Here is a 12,748-nt window from a genome sequence, read left to right as displayed (position 1 = left end):
GAGCTTGTTTGTGTGTGCTAGCCTTGGGCTGCAGTTTTGTTCCTTATTTTTTGGGCCTAGCTGGATCATAGAGTTAACCCGTTCCTTTCTCCCTTCCTCCCCCTTCAGCCTCTTGTAACCTGCAAAGGAATCTTCCACTCCATACTCACACCTTCAACCCTTCCGAAGATATTTTCCAATGCATACAAAGGCGTTAGCAATATACATGCTGGTGCAGACCCAGGGGACCCCGTGGGGGGAGGCACATTTTATTGTGACAGTTGTTGTCCATTCCCAGCTTCTGGCAAACAGAGGCTATGGGCACCATCCTGGCTAACAGTCATTTATCTAGTTCTTTTTTGAACCCTGTTATAGTCTTGGCCTTCACAACATCCTCTGACAAAGAGTTCCCTAGGTTGACTGTGCATTGTGTGAAGAAATACTTGGAAGTAAAGGAAGCACATAATACAAGTAGGAAGGGCTGAGCCAGTACGGCCCTTCTTAGGTCTCCTCTAGGTTTAAATATCTGGAGGCAGGAGCTTCTACCCCTTCCCCTGGAAGATTATTAGGGCCTAATTAGACTCCATTAGCAGCCCTAGTTCCCTGATAACTAGTTTAAATGCGCTGGGCCCCCGTGTATCCCCTTCTTTGCCCTACCTGCCCCTCCTTTCCTACTCCCCGTTGGGCTGGATCGCCCCGGGTCCCTCGCCTCATGGCCCTGACTGGCCCCCAATGAAGAGACACTTCAGGGGTTGGGCGTTACACATTGAACCGTCCTGCCACCTGCGCAGCCCCTGGCCGCCCCCTCCTCTCTCGCGGGGGCGGCTCCGCTCCCCAGGCACAAGCCTGAGGCCAAAGGGGCTGCTGGGCGCCTTTGCTGGGCGGGAGGCGCCTCTGGCCCCCGGCAGAGCGGCGGCGGCAGCAGGCGGCGCGGGACAGGCCCGCCCGGCCCCAGGGTCAGAGCGGGGGCGGCGCAGGGTGAGTGCGGGGGAGACACGCCCCGGGCAGGGCAGGGCAGGGAGCTCCGTGCCCCTTGGCGGGGGGCGGCGGCGGCGGCAGCCCGGGCCCTGGAGCGGGCGGGGCAGAGAGAGGCTCCGCTGGCGGGGATTGCCGTGCGGAAGGGAGGACGGCGGGAGGGCCCGCGGGCAGGTCGCGGGCAGGTCGCGGGTAGGTGGGGCCGGGCGGGGGGAGCCTGTCTCGCCGTGGCAAGGCGCGTGAAAGCCTGGGATGTTTCCGTGTGGCCCCGCCAGTCAGTGTGCAGGCCAGGTCTGTCGTGAATTCTGCTGGAGGAAACTTCGCAAACACTTGACAGGTGCGTGACAGGGGTTGTCGATCTAGGTGGCTGTCGTCAGCTGTTGTTTTCAGTCGCGCTTCCCCCACGGGGGAGCTGGTGTGCCCTCTAGTGCGGGGGTTTTCGAGCTGTGGTCCACGGACCCTTCGGGGTCTGCAGGCTGCCTAAGATTTCCACAGGGGCCTCTGCATCTCAAGTCAGAACTCTGTAGGGGCCCACAAAAGGGGAAAAGGTTGAAAACTGCTCTAGTGCAGTCAGTGGTGCAAGTAGAAATCATTTCTTGCTAGTGTGCTCGTGGGAGGGACACAAAGGGGGAGGGGTATGTGACCTCCCCATGTGACGCCCCCCCCGTCCTACCCTCAGGCTGGTGTCCCCGTGCTCTCCCCATCCCCTCCCCATGATCCACATCCATCCCATGTTACCAGGCAGGGGGCTCTGTCCTCCTCCTGCTGCGCCGGAGACCTCTGCGGTGCAGACCCGAGGCCGGAGGACTCAGGAGATGCAGCTGAAGGAAGGGCTGGAGGGGCACTCTGGAACCGCAGAGAAAGGAGAGAACATGGGGCCACCCCAGCCCTGCCCCGAGTCCTTCCACGCAGCTGCGTTTCCTGAGTCCTCCTGCCTGGGGTCTGTACAGCAGCCGCGCCGGAGGACAGGGTTGGAGGGGCAGGGCCGTGGGCAGTACAGCCAAGCCAGAGGTGCTACCAGCGTTCTGCTCCTTTCGCCACTCCATTTCCCGGGAGAGCCCTAAACCACAGGGCTATCCTGGGAATGGCAGTGGTGAAAGGAGCAGAACATGAACCCTCCTCCAGCAGGGTTGCTGTACCACCCCTAGCCCTTCCACGCAGCTGAGTCCTCCTGACTGGGGTCTGTACGGCAGCCCCATGGAGGACAGGGCTGAGGGTGGGTCTGGGGGCGGTATAGTGGTGGTGCCGGAGGAGCTGCCAGTGTGGGGCTGCCCGGCAGCCCCACCTTCTGCTCCTTTCCCTGCTGCAGTTCCCGGGAGAGCCCTGCGGTTGAGAAATCGGTATCTAGTGCAGCGGGAGGGCAGAGCCCCCCCAAAGTAATGTGGATGTGGGGGTTGCGGGAGGCAGCGGGGACTAGGGGCAATGGGGGTGGGGGGAGGCAGTGGGGGGCTGGAGCCCGAAGCCCTGTGGCCAGAGACTGCTGCCCCATCACTCCAGGGCTGAAGCCTGAGCCCTACCGCCCCTGGGAAGGTGAGGAACTCACCAGCTGCTTGGTCCTTCAGCATTGTGCCCCAGGTGTCTCCACAGGTCCCTGCTGGCACCCCAGCAATCAACACCAAGGTTGTGCATCCAGGAGCAACAGGAATGGGAAGGGGCAGCTACTTTCTCCTCCCCGCCCCCCCAATAGCAGCCCAGGAGGTTGTGGCCGCAAGAAAAGGCATGTGGCCATGGTGGCCGCATTCGAGAAACACTGCGTCTAGACTTTCATATCAGTCTTAAGGGAGGCTATCTTAGGCCCCCAATCCTGTACTTCCCTCTGTCTTGGTTCAGAGGTCAGTCAAGTGGAGGCAGTTACAGGACTGGGGCCATAAAAGGTATATTTTCCATGCAAGCTCACCTTGAAGGTAGACACTATAAAGTATTTGATTTTTGAACTGCAATTAACTTAAAAAAATTAATATCCATCAGTTATCCCTACATAGTAGTTACTCAGTAGAAGCTTTTAGTTGCTGCTGCCAAATATTATCAAATATTATGAATGCTTTTGAACATCTGTGCACTGAAACTTTGCATTAGTAATGGTTTAATAGTTTACATAAAGAATATATCATGAAGACTTTTCTAAACCTTTTTGTTTCTAAAGTGTTCGTATAATGCTTCCATAAGTACTGTATCGCTTTTTTATGTAGACGGTTTAATTAATACCTTTATACCCCCTGCAGAGGGCAGAACTATCCTATATCTTTTGTCTTCATTCAACATTGCACTGTACTAGCTTTCAACTAACTGTATACGCGTGGAACTCCTAGAATAACTTTCTTTTTAATAAATATGTTCTTAAAGTTCTTATTTTCTCATACCTTAATGTTGTTAAGCTGGCTGGTTCATAACTCCAAGTCTCTTGCAAGTCATTTTGAGAAAATATTAAAACCAATGTCAAAAGTTTTGACACGAGAACATTGTATTGTAATTGTTTAGACTAGGCAGAGTGAGTTTTGTGTGCACAAACATATATATATATATATATATATAAAACACACAACCCCTCACTTTGCCTAGTCTAAACACCCAAAGATGATATTCTAGTCTGTTTAGTAGCATCTTATTTATATATATAATCTGTAATTTTGAGATGTAACCAAAAAGACTTGACTGTATTTCTGATTGTTTAGACTAGGCAGAGCAACTTTGTGTTTGTGTGTGTGTATTTAAAAAAATTTTTTTTGAGCTGTAACCAAAACAATATCTTTGGTTTTCATAAACAGGTGATTCACAGCTATGGCTTTCTAAAATTTTGTAAGTGGTATTGTACAAAAATGTTTCTCCAGCTTTAGTTTTCAAGTATAGAAAATTGATATTTGTAGAAATTGTTCTAAAAACACTTTCTTATGGACCTCCTTAAATGGGAGATGCCAAACACAGAATTCACACTGGTGTTGCATCATAGCATTATTATGGTGTTGAATACATTTCAGATAGCGTTATTAGTGAGTTTCCTCCTCTATTGGTAGTTGTGGTTGGATTTTTAGTGGGGAGAGTATTTACTGGGGGGAAAAATCATATGATCTTGTTACTTAAGTATTTGTCTCTGTTTTGATTTCCATTAAGAACAAAGGAGCAGGGGGAAATTGGAAGTAGTTTAAGCCACTTTAGCATGTGGGTCTCTTTAAAACTATATTTACTGATAAGTTTACAACTTAATTTTCTCCTAGCTAATATGAAATTATAATAAAATTTGGAATAATTTATTAGCTTACATACAAAAGCCAGTCAAAATGCTAGGAGGATAAATACAAAATATCAATAACACTTAATGGTCACATCAAACTAAATGAACTCAATCCTAAAATGAATTCAGTTAGCCATAAGCATCCTCTTCAGACCAAAGCTCATGGCCTAAATTTTCAGAAATGATAAATATATTTGGATGCTTTGTGTGGGATTTTTGCGGGGTGCCCAACTTGACAAGTCTTTTTAAGGAGCCTTATTTTCAGAAGGCCAATTTGCAAAACATTCTGAAAATCAGGGGCCCTTAAAATGTCTCAGATTGGGCACCGGAAATCACTAATCACTTTTGAAATGGCTCAGCGGGGGAAGTGATTTCCAGAGCTGCAGGCCCTCCACCAAGAACATCCTTCTAGTCACTAAAGTGTAGTCATATTCAAGTGTAAGGACAGTCAGCAATAGTAACCCACCATTCAGATATCTCAGACCTTTTCTAGTCAGGCTCCAGATATATAGGGACAATGCTCCTGATTACTTTGGTAGACAAACTTTTGAGTTCAGGGATTGTAGCTCTATAATACTAACTTTTGATGGTACATATTCCACCGAGATGACTTAATCCTTCCAACATTATTAAAAAAGGTACATTACTATACAGCATTTGTTGATGGGTTTTACTTGTGAAAAATGTGAGATCAGTTGCTATCAGAAAAAAATCTTCAGAATACAGTACCCAAAAATTGCTTTGGATAGTATTAAATCCTTATTATATTATGTTAGAAATTATTGCTATCTGACTAATCATAGTTGGTCATGAGTCATAAAAATCAGTACAGCTACATGCTTCAGAGCTACTTCTAATCACCTGATTGTAACTTCAAAACACTAACAAAATCAATATATCGATCTAACACCAGGAGAAACAAATAGCGGTGGAATGGCTATATTTAGTTTCTTTAGAATCCTTCTAAGATTTTCTATTTATATAGGTTCTTATAGTGCCTGTCAGTTGAATCTGAGCATCTCTCAAGAATTAAAAAGAAATTATCTCTCTCCCTTTCCAGCAGATAGTTCTATCTTGGTTAAGCTTTTTCAGAATTGTGTTTGTGTGTGAGATAATGGACTTATTGCAGGAAAGGTGAGATGGAGATGAGCTTTGCATCTGGTTCTGAATGGGGTGAGTTCTGTGGTTATTCATATTTCTTGCAGACATGAGTTTCTTGGTTTTGATATAGCTCCAGAAAAAGTTGTACCTTATGTTATGCCATTTCCTATTTCCAGTGGAATGTACCTGTCAAGCGAGAACATGGTCATGAAAAGAGGGGTGATCTTTCCAACAGCTAGGGTAAATCACATAAAGGATTTTAAATATCAAGACAGACTTTAACTCCTTACTCAGTCATGATCCAGAGCAGACAACTAGGATGACATATTCCTGGTGACCTGTTCTGCTAAGCAGATGGACTGCTCTCCCATAATAATGCTCTTGGCTCACAGTGAGAGGAAGGACGAGAGCTATGTCAGGATATTTCTGTTCAGGACACTTCTGTTTACAGCATCTTTTGGGTCAGGAGGATATTAGTTGATCAGTGGTATCAAATGCTGTAGAGGGGTCCAGAAGGATGTGCATGGATGTATTTCCTTTGCCTGTGAAAGGAGAATATAATTTATCAGAGAAACAAGCTGTTGCTCTGGACTTTCTGCTGTGACCTGGCTTGGAGCCTGACTGGGAGGGATCTAGGATACTGGAAATTGAGTGGCACTGGAGACTCTTTTTCTCTTCTCCCCTCCCCCGCTTATTGATTAGCTTGCTTAGAAAAAGCAAGAGTGGTAACTTGTTTGGTCTTAAGCCTCAATGCTGGTTTCTTTAATACTGGTTAGACTACTTTGTCTTTCAGAGTAGGTCAAAATAAGCAGCTGCAGCCATAAAGGAGAAATATTCCGCTGATTTCAAAGAATAGTTCCTAACTCTGTGTGTGTTTAAAAGCATTTTCTCCCTTTCCCAAACTTTTTCCTCCTCTTGTTAGGCTGGCTTCAGCTTTCAATTGTTTATCAACTTGGCCCTACCACTTCTTAATTTTCACTTCTTATTAAAGTAAGGCAGAAGGTAATGATTCCAGTTGAGTTTAGGAAAAGTAGTAGTTTAAAAGCAGCGCACATGCATGTTTTGCGAAGGTAGAAGTTTAATTTAAAACCATTTTTGTTTGTTCATTCTATCTGGTTTTCACTTGAATATGGCTTTCATTTGGTCTTCATCTAGCACAGTGCTGGCTTTTAACTATCACTTCTATTTCTATTAAAAAAAATCTAAGCAGAGTGCTGCTTTGCTATTCTGTTTATTGGAAGAAAAGCAGAATATTTCCATCAAGTAGGTTGAATAAAAGTAAAGTAATAATAACTGACACAAAAGATTCATAGAAGTGAGACTGACAAACTGGGGGAAAGAGTACTTTTTTTTTCTTTTTCCTACTAATAGTTCCAGGAATATTGGATTAGTTGCATGAGATCAGAGCTGTAGTCCATCTAGATCAGTATGCTGTCTCTGACAGTGTCTACAATCGGATGCCTCAGGAAGGTGCAAGGACTTTCAGAGTGTATAACTGTATGATAACCAGCCGAGAAAGTACTTCCTTGGTAACTCCTGTTAGCTGGAGGTTGGCTTATGCTATCAAAAACAAGAGGGTTTATATACCTTTTTATTTTTTAAAAAAGAAAACTTAACTAATGTGAATGTTTTAATTAACCCTATAAATTACTATTTATTTTTTGAATTTTGCTAAGCAGTAAGCCACAACAGAACAATGTCTTGTGACAAGTTAATTATGTAGTATGTAAACAAAAATCTTTTTGGCCTGTTTTTAAATTTACTGCCATTGTATTTTGGCAGAGAAAATAAAAACATCTGATTTACGTTCTCTGTACCATTTATTATTTTTATATCTCTAGCATGTCCCCTCTTACTCATCTCCTTTCACTTTGGTCTTTTTCATTGCCAGATGGCTGGGATCAAGGACATAAATGTCCAACTTGATTTTAAAATAGTCTTGGAGAGACTATCTTTTAATCTAAAATTTAATATCTTTGAGATTGTCAGAAGTAACTGGCAGTTGAGACATGCATCATTTTGATGCTCATACTGTTGATCCTTGTAGCATCAATTTGCAGTGTTAGGGAAAACAGACACTGTATATTTGGTGCTATACAGCCCCAGGTTTGGAGAAGCACAAGGGCTGCCATAAGTAGGCAAAACCCAGGAGGAAGTGGCAAGTAAAATATGCTAGTAGGCATGGACAGTAAGAGAATTGAGTAATGTGAGGAGGGAGAGGAAAACAAAGTTATATGCTATAGTGAAGTAGATGTGAATGTTGACAATTATTAGTTTTGAAAGATTACAGACAGACAAATTTATGGGGGCAAAGGACACAAAAGACAAAAGCAACTTAAAAATAGGGCGGAGGCAGGGTCTCAGACCTACAATTTCCTTAAACATAACTGTTTTAGGTATTGTTATAAGTGATGCCCCGAAACCATATTTAAAAATGAGTTAAAGGATAAAGAGCACCATCCTCCATTAAGGAACACCAGCTTTTAAAAATGAAAATGCTTTTATTCACTGTCTGTGGTGTTAACTGAAGCTGCATTGGATAGAAGAGCGTGGCTGGATGCTAGCTGTCTGAGATCTTCAAGGCTGTGTCATGTGAAGAACAGATTCCTTTGAAACAGGGGAAAAAAATTGATATCTCTCCACAAACTCAAAACTAATGGACTGGATTATGGTCAGGTAGCATATCTAGGAGTAGAACCCAATGATGCTGATACCCGGTCTTCTGCTCGAACTGCTTGACAACGATTCCTGTTTATATTGTAGACTAGCATGATTTTTAAAACTTGGTAGGTTTATGGTGATCCACATAAAGTTTCACAGAATTATTTCAAAATACCTTTGCATGCATGCATTTCACCAAAATTATTTAGAAACCTTAAACAAATTAAAGGTCATGTTCTTTGCTGGCAGAGCTCCATGGAAGTAAACGGAGTTACAGCAAAAGAGATTTTTGGCCCTAAGATTTCTTTTGTATTCATTAGAAAGATTGGAATACCATTATTTCCATAGTATAATGCATAATTTGATGTTGGAGGATGCATTTTCAAATGATATACCAATTACTACTAAAATACTGCTGTGTATATTGCATCTCTTGTGACATGTTCTTGATCAGATTTATTAAGGGGTTCAGAAATAAAACCTCTGCATATTTGTAGTAATCTTTCTGTATTCGTAGGGTGATTTTTATATATGCATGTTCTGAGTAATTGAGTTCACAAGAAGGCCTTTATACAGCATATAAACTTGCTGGACAACCAGGGCCTACTCTTTGACTGGCTGGTGCAGTAAAGTTTGAGTACTTCTACTCTTCGGCGCCCTTCCATTAGGGTTTGCAGTAAGCTAAGACTGAACTGGTAAGTTATATTGCATTTCATGTATTCTGTTGCAAATTGGACCTAAATTCTGCTGCAAAGCCTTTGGAATCTATGGCATTCTGGTGCAGCAGACTAGAAATTCTTTGGCAGCTTGTTTAAAAATTTAAAAATGAGGTTTATAATCAATTGCATATGAAAATGAATAATATAATCAGTACACTCCCCACTGCCATTTAGTTTATATCAAATTCAATGTATACTCTTCCCATGTTTTCAGTTTCTCATATGCCACATACTTTTATATTGACAATGCATAACTACATTGTTGACATTTTTGATGGGGGTGTGGGGAGAAGTTGGAGAGCCTCACGGCTGAAAAGAGAACAGTTTGCCTAGGGTTGTGGTGGATTCTCCAACACTAGCAATTTTTAAATCAAGATAGGCTCTGGGCATTATTTTGATGAAGTTCTCTGGCCTGAGTTGTACTGGAAGTCAGATTAGATTATCACAATTATCCCTTTTGGCCTTTGAATCTGTACATCTATGAATTGGCACCTTTTGGCAACTGGGGGTGTTGGAGGCAGTATTGGATTATAGGATAAACATTTTAGCTGGTTATTTTTGTGAAAAATCTGTGACATAATAAACAATGACAATAAGATTGTCATGATTTAGTTTGAGCTAACCTGTTAAAATGAACTGGGCAGTTCATACCTTTCCCACTGTCTCCAGAATTGGGAAGAAAATGTGGCATTGCTTTGTACTTGGTTCATGCTTATTATCTTTAAAAGTATGAGGACAAGGAGCATGTATTGATTTTAAATGAAAACTTAGATTCTGGAGCAGTTCAGTAAGGAAGGAGTGAATTCCATGGGCAATTCCACGGCCACCAGATGAACTGTGCCCCAGTATGTGCACTCTAAACTTGCCACAAAACTATTTTACGCTTTCCATCACAGAAGTGTACTAGTGCTTTTCTACAGGACTTTAGCTACACCTTCAAATACTTCCACTTTTGCACTTTAGGCGTTTCTCATGCTAGAATCAATGCATGGACAGCTAATCAAGTAATCTAACTGGATTATACCAGTTGTTATAACTACAAATGATGAACAGGTGTGAGTGAATCATACAGTGTCAGGAGCTTGCAGGACGCCTGTACTTCTCGGACACTTGAATTATTTGTAATGGTATGGAGAATGTGGGAGACTTCTGTGTTTATTAATATTATGTGCATCATTTCACTTACTGTTAATTTGCTTGATTGCATGGAGTTAAATCAAAGGAGGCTCGTGGGGTGGGGGGAAACAAACAGGAAATGAAATAATGGCAGAGAGAAGATGCCTTCAGAGAGAATACCAGGGTTCCTTAAGGGAACACTTGGGAGAGCCATTAATTGTGACATGCCCACCCACCTGGTTCCAGCTAGGGTAGCAGGTTTATTTTCCCTAGGCCCAAGATATTGGGATCAAAGGGACACAGAACCATTGAAGACTTAGGCCTGGTCTACACTACGGGGTTAAGTCGAATTTAGCCACTTTAGGTCGATTTTTAAAATGAACGCGTCCACACAACCACCCTGTTCCGTCAACTTAAAGGGCTCTTAAAATTGACTTCTATACTCCTCCCCGGCGAGAGAAGTGCTAAAATCGACCTTGCTGGGTCGAATTTGAGATAGTGCGGATGCAAATCGACAGTATTGGCCTCTGGGAGCTATCCCATAGTGCTCCATTGTGACCGCTCTGGACAGCACTTTGAACTCCGATTCACTAACCAGGCACACAGGAAAAGCCCCAGGAACTTTTGAATTTCATTTCCTGTTTGGACAGCATGGCGCACTTGGCAGCACAGGTGACCATGCAGTCCCCACAGAATCTCAAATGAGCTCCAGCATAGACCGAAAGGGAGACACTGGATCTGATTGCTGTATGGGGAGAAGCATCTGTGCAGGCAGAACTCTGATCAAAAAGAAGAAATGGAAATATATTTGCCAAAATCTCACAGGGCACTTTGGAGAGAGGTTACAATGGGGACACACAGCAGTGCTGCGTGAAAGTTAAGGAGCTGAGGCAAGCCTACCAAAAGACAAAGGAGGCAAAGGGTTGCTCCGGGTCAGAGCCCCATACATGCCACTTCCATGATCAGCTGCATGCCATTCTAGGAGGGGACCCTACCACTACCCCACCATTGTCTGTGGACACCTGCAAGGGGGGAGTCTCACGCAACAGGGAGGAGGATTTTGTGGATGAGGAGGAGGAGAATGCGCAGCAGGCAAGCGGTGAATCCGTTCTCACCGACAGCCAGGACCTTTTCATCATCCGGGAGCCAATACCTTCCAAAGGCGGGATCCCCGACCCTGAAGCTGGAGAAGGCACCTCTGGTGAGTGCACATTTGTAACTACAGTACAGGGTTTAAAAGCAATAGTGTTTAATGTTTGATTTGCTCTGAAGAATTGGGATACATTCACAGCCAGTACAGCTACTGGAAAAGTCTGTTCACATATCTGGGGATGGAGCAGGAATCCTCCAAAGACATCTCCATGAAGCTCTCTTGGAGGTATTCTGAGAGTATTCTGGAATCATTGCAACACAAAGCATGGCAGCGAATGGTCCTGGGTTTTGGTCGCATTCAAGCAACATTTGGTCTATATCTTTGTGTTGTTAGCCTCAGGAGAGTAATATCATTCATGGTCACCTGGTTGAAATAGGGGAATTTTTGTAAGGGAACAGTAAAAGAACCCTGTTCATGCTGGGCTGTTAGTGCTTGGCTAAAAGGGATCATCCCGGAGAATAGACATGTAGGGGGAGGTGTGTGCTGCACATCCACCCGAAAACCACAGCCTCTCCTTCTAAATGTGAAACCCAACCCATTGCTTGCTATGGGAAAGGATGGCGCTGCAGTTTGAAACCATTCCCACATGTTATGCATAAGAAGCCAACCCCACGTACCCTTTACCTTACACCATGGCTGCATGGAAACCGAATTCTGTTGCCCAGCCTTGTGTGATGTGTCACCATACCGGCAGGTACTCCATATAAAAGGCAAAATGCAACTTTGTACCTAAAGCACATGTGTTGTCTGCTGTGAATTGTTTGATTCACTGTGAAAGAGTCTCCCTTTTGTTCTCAGAAATGTATCATCTTAAATTTTACTCTCCCTTTTAGTCTCCCCCCAAGTGCAAATGTTTCTAGGCTCCCCCTATCATCTCCATCACTGAGGTTATTGCAGATTAGAAGGTGAAAAAAACACACTCACGATGACATGTTTTCTGAGCTCATGCAGTCCTCCTGCACTGATAGGGCACAGCTGAATGCATGGAGGCATTCAGTGTTAGAGGCTGGGAAAGCATTAAGTGAGCGCAAAGAGCAGAGGCAGGAGGTGATGCTCAGGCTAATGGGGGAGCAAACGGACATGATGAAGCATTTGGTACAGCTGCAGGAAAGCCAACAAGAGCAGACTGCTGCTGCATCCATTGTACAACTGCCTGACCTCCTCCCCAAGTTCCATATCCTCCTCACCCAGATGCCCAAGAACGCGGGGAGGGAGGCTCTGGGCACCCAGCACTCCACTCCAGAGGATGGCCCAAGCAACAGAAGGCTGTCATTCAAACAGTTTGATTTGTAGCTTGACTACAATAAGTAATGTGGCCTTGTACTTTCCTCCTCCCCCACCCCACCCGGGCTACCTTGTCAGTTATCTCCCCCCCTTTTTTTTAAATAAAGAAAGAATGCATGGTTTCAAAACAATAGTTACTTTATTTCGAAGGGGGGAGGGTGGTTGGCTTACAGAGAATTAAAATCAACAAAGGGGGGTGGGTTTGCATCAAGGAGAAATACACACAACTGTCACACCGAAGCCTGGCCAGTCATGAAACTGGTTTTCAAAGCCTCTCTGATGTGCAGCGTGCCTTGCTGTGCTCTTCTAATCACCGTGGTGTCTGACTGCTCAAAATCGGATGCCAGGCGATTTGTCTCAAACTCCCACCCTTCCATAAATGTCTCCCCCTTACTCTCACAGATATTATGGAGCACACAGCAAGCAGCAATAACAATGGGAACGTTGGTTGCGCTTGTTAGGATATAGATATTCAGGCCTGTCTGTAAAGGCCTATACTCTAATTTAGGTGTATTCTTATCAATTAGCTAG

General features: G+C 44.2%; 1 long non-coding RNA gene across 5 annotated transcripts in view; it reads left to right on the top strand.

Moving 5' to 3' along the window:
• Positions 1–881: 881 nt before the first annotated feature.
• The window catches only part of LOC140904999 (uncharacterized), a 240,794-nt gene continuing 228,927 nt past the window's right edge, over positions 882–12,748 (top strand). For 3 of the 5 annotated variants that reach the window (XR_012156699.1, XR_012156701.1, XR_012156700.1), the window contains exon 1: positions 1,158–1,291. This is a non-coding gene — a long non-coding RNA (uncharacterized lncRNA). Of the gene's footprint in view, positions 958–1,157; positions 1,292–12,748 lie in introns of those variants that run through there. The other 2 variants (XR_012156703.1, XR_012156702.1) reach the window with 1 other exon arrangement.

Source organism: Lepidochelys kempii, chromosome 1 (genome assembly GCF_965140265.1).
Source record: "Lepidochelys kempii isolate rLepKem1 chromosome 1, rLepKem1.hap2, whole genome shotgun sequence".
Classification (NCBI taxonomy): Eukaryota; Metazoa; Chordata; order Testudines; family Cheloniidae; genus Lepidochelys; species Lepidochelys kempii.
Note: the sequence above shows the minus strand (reverse complement) of the source record. Positions and strands in the feature narration are given on the sequence as shown.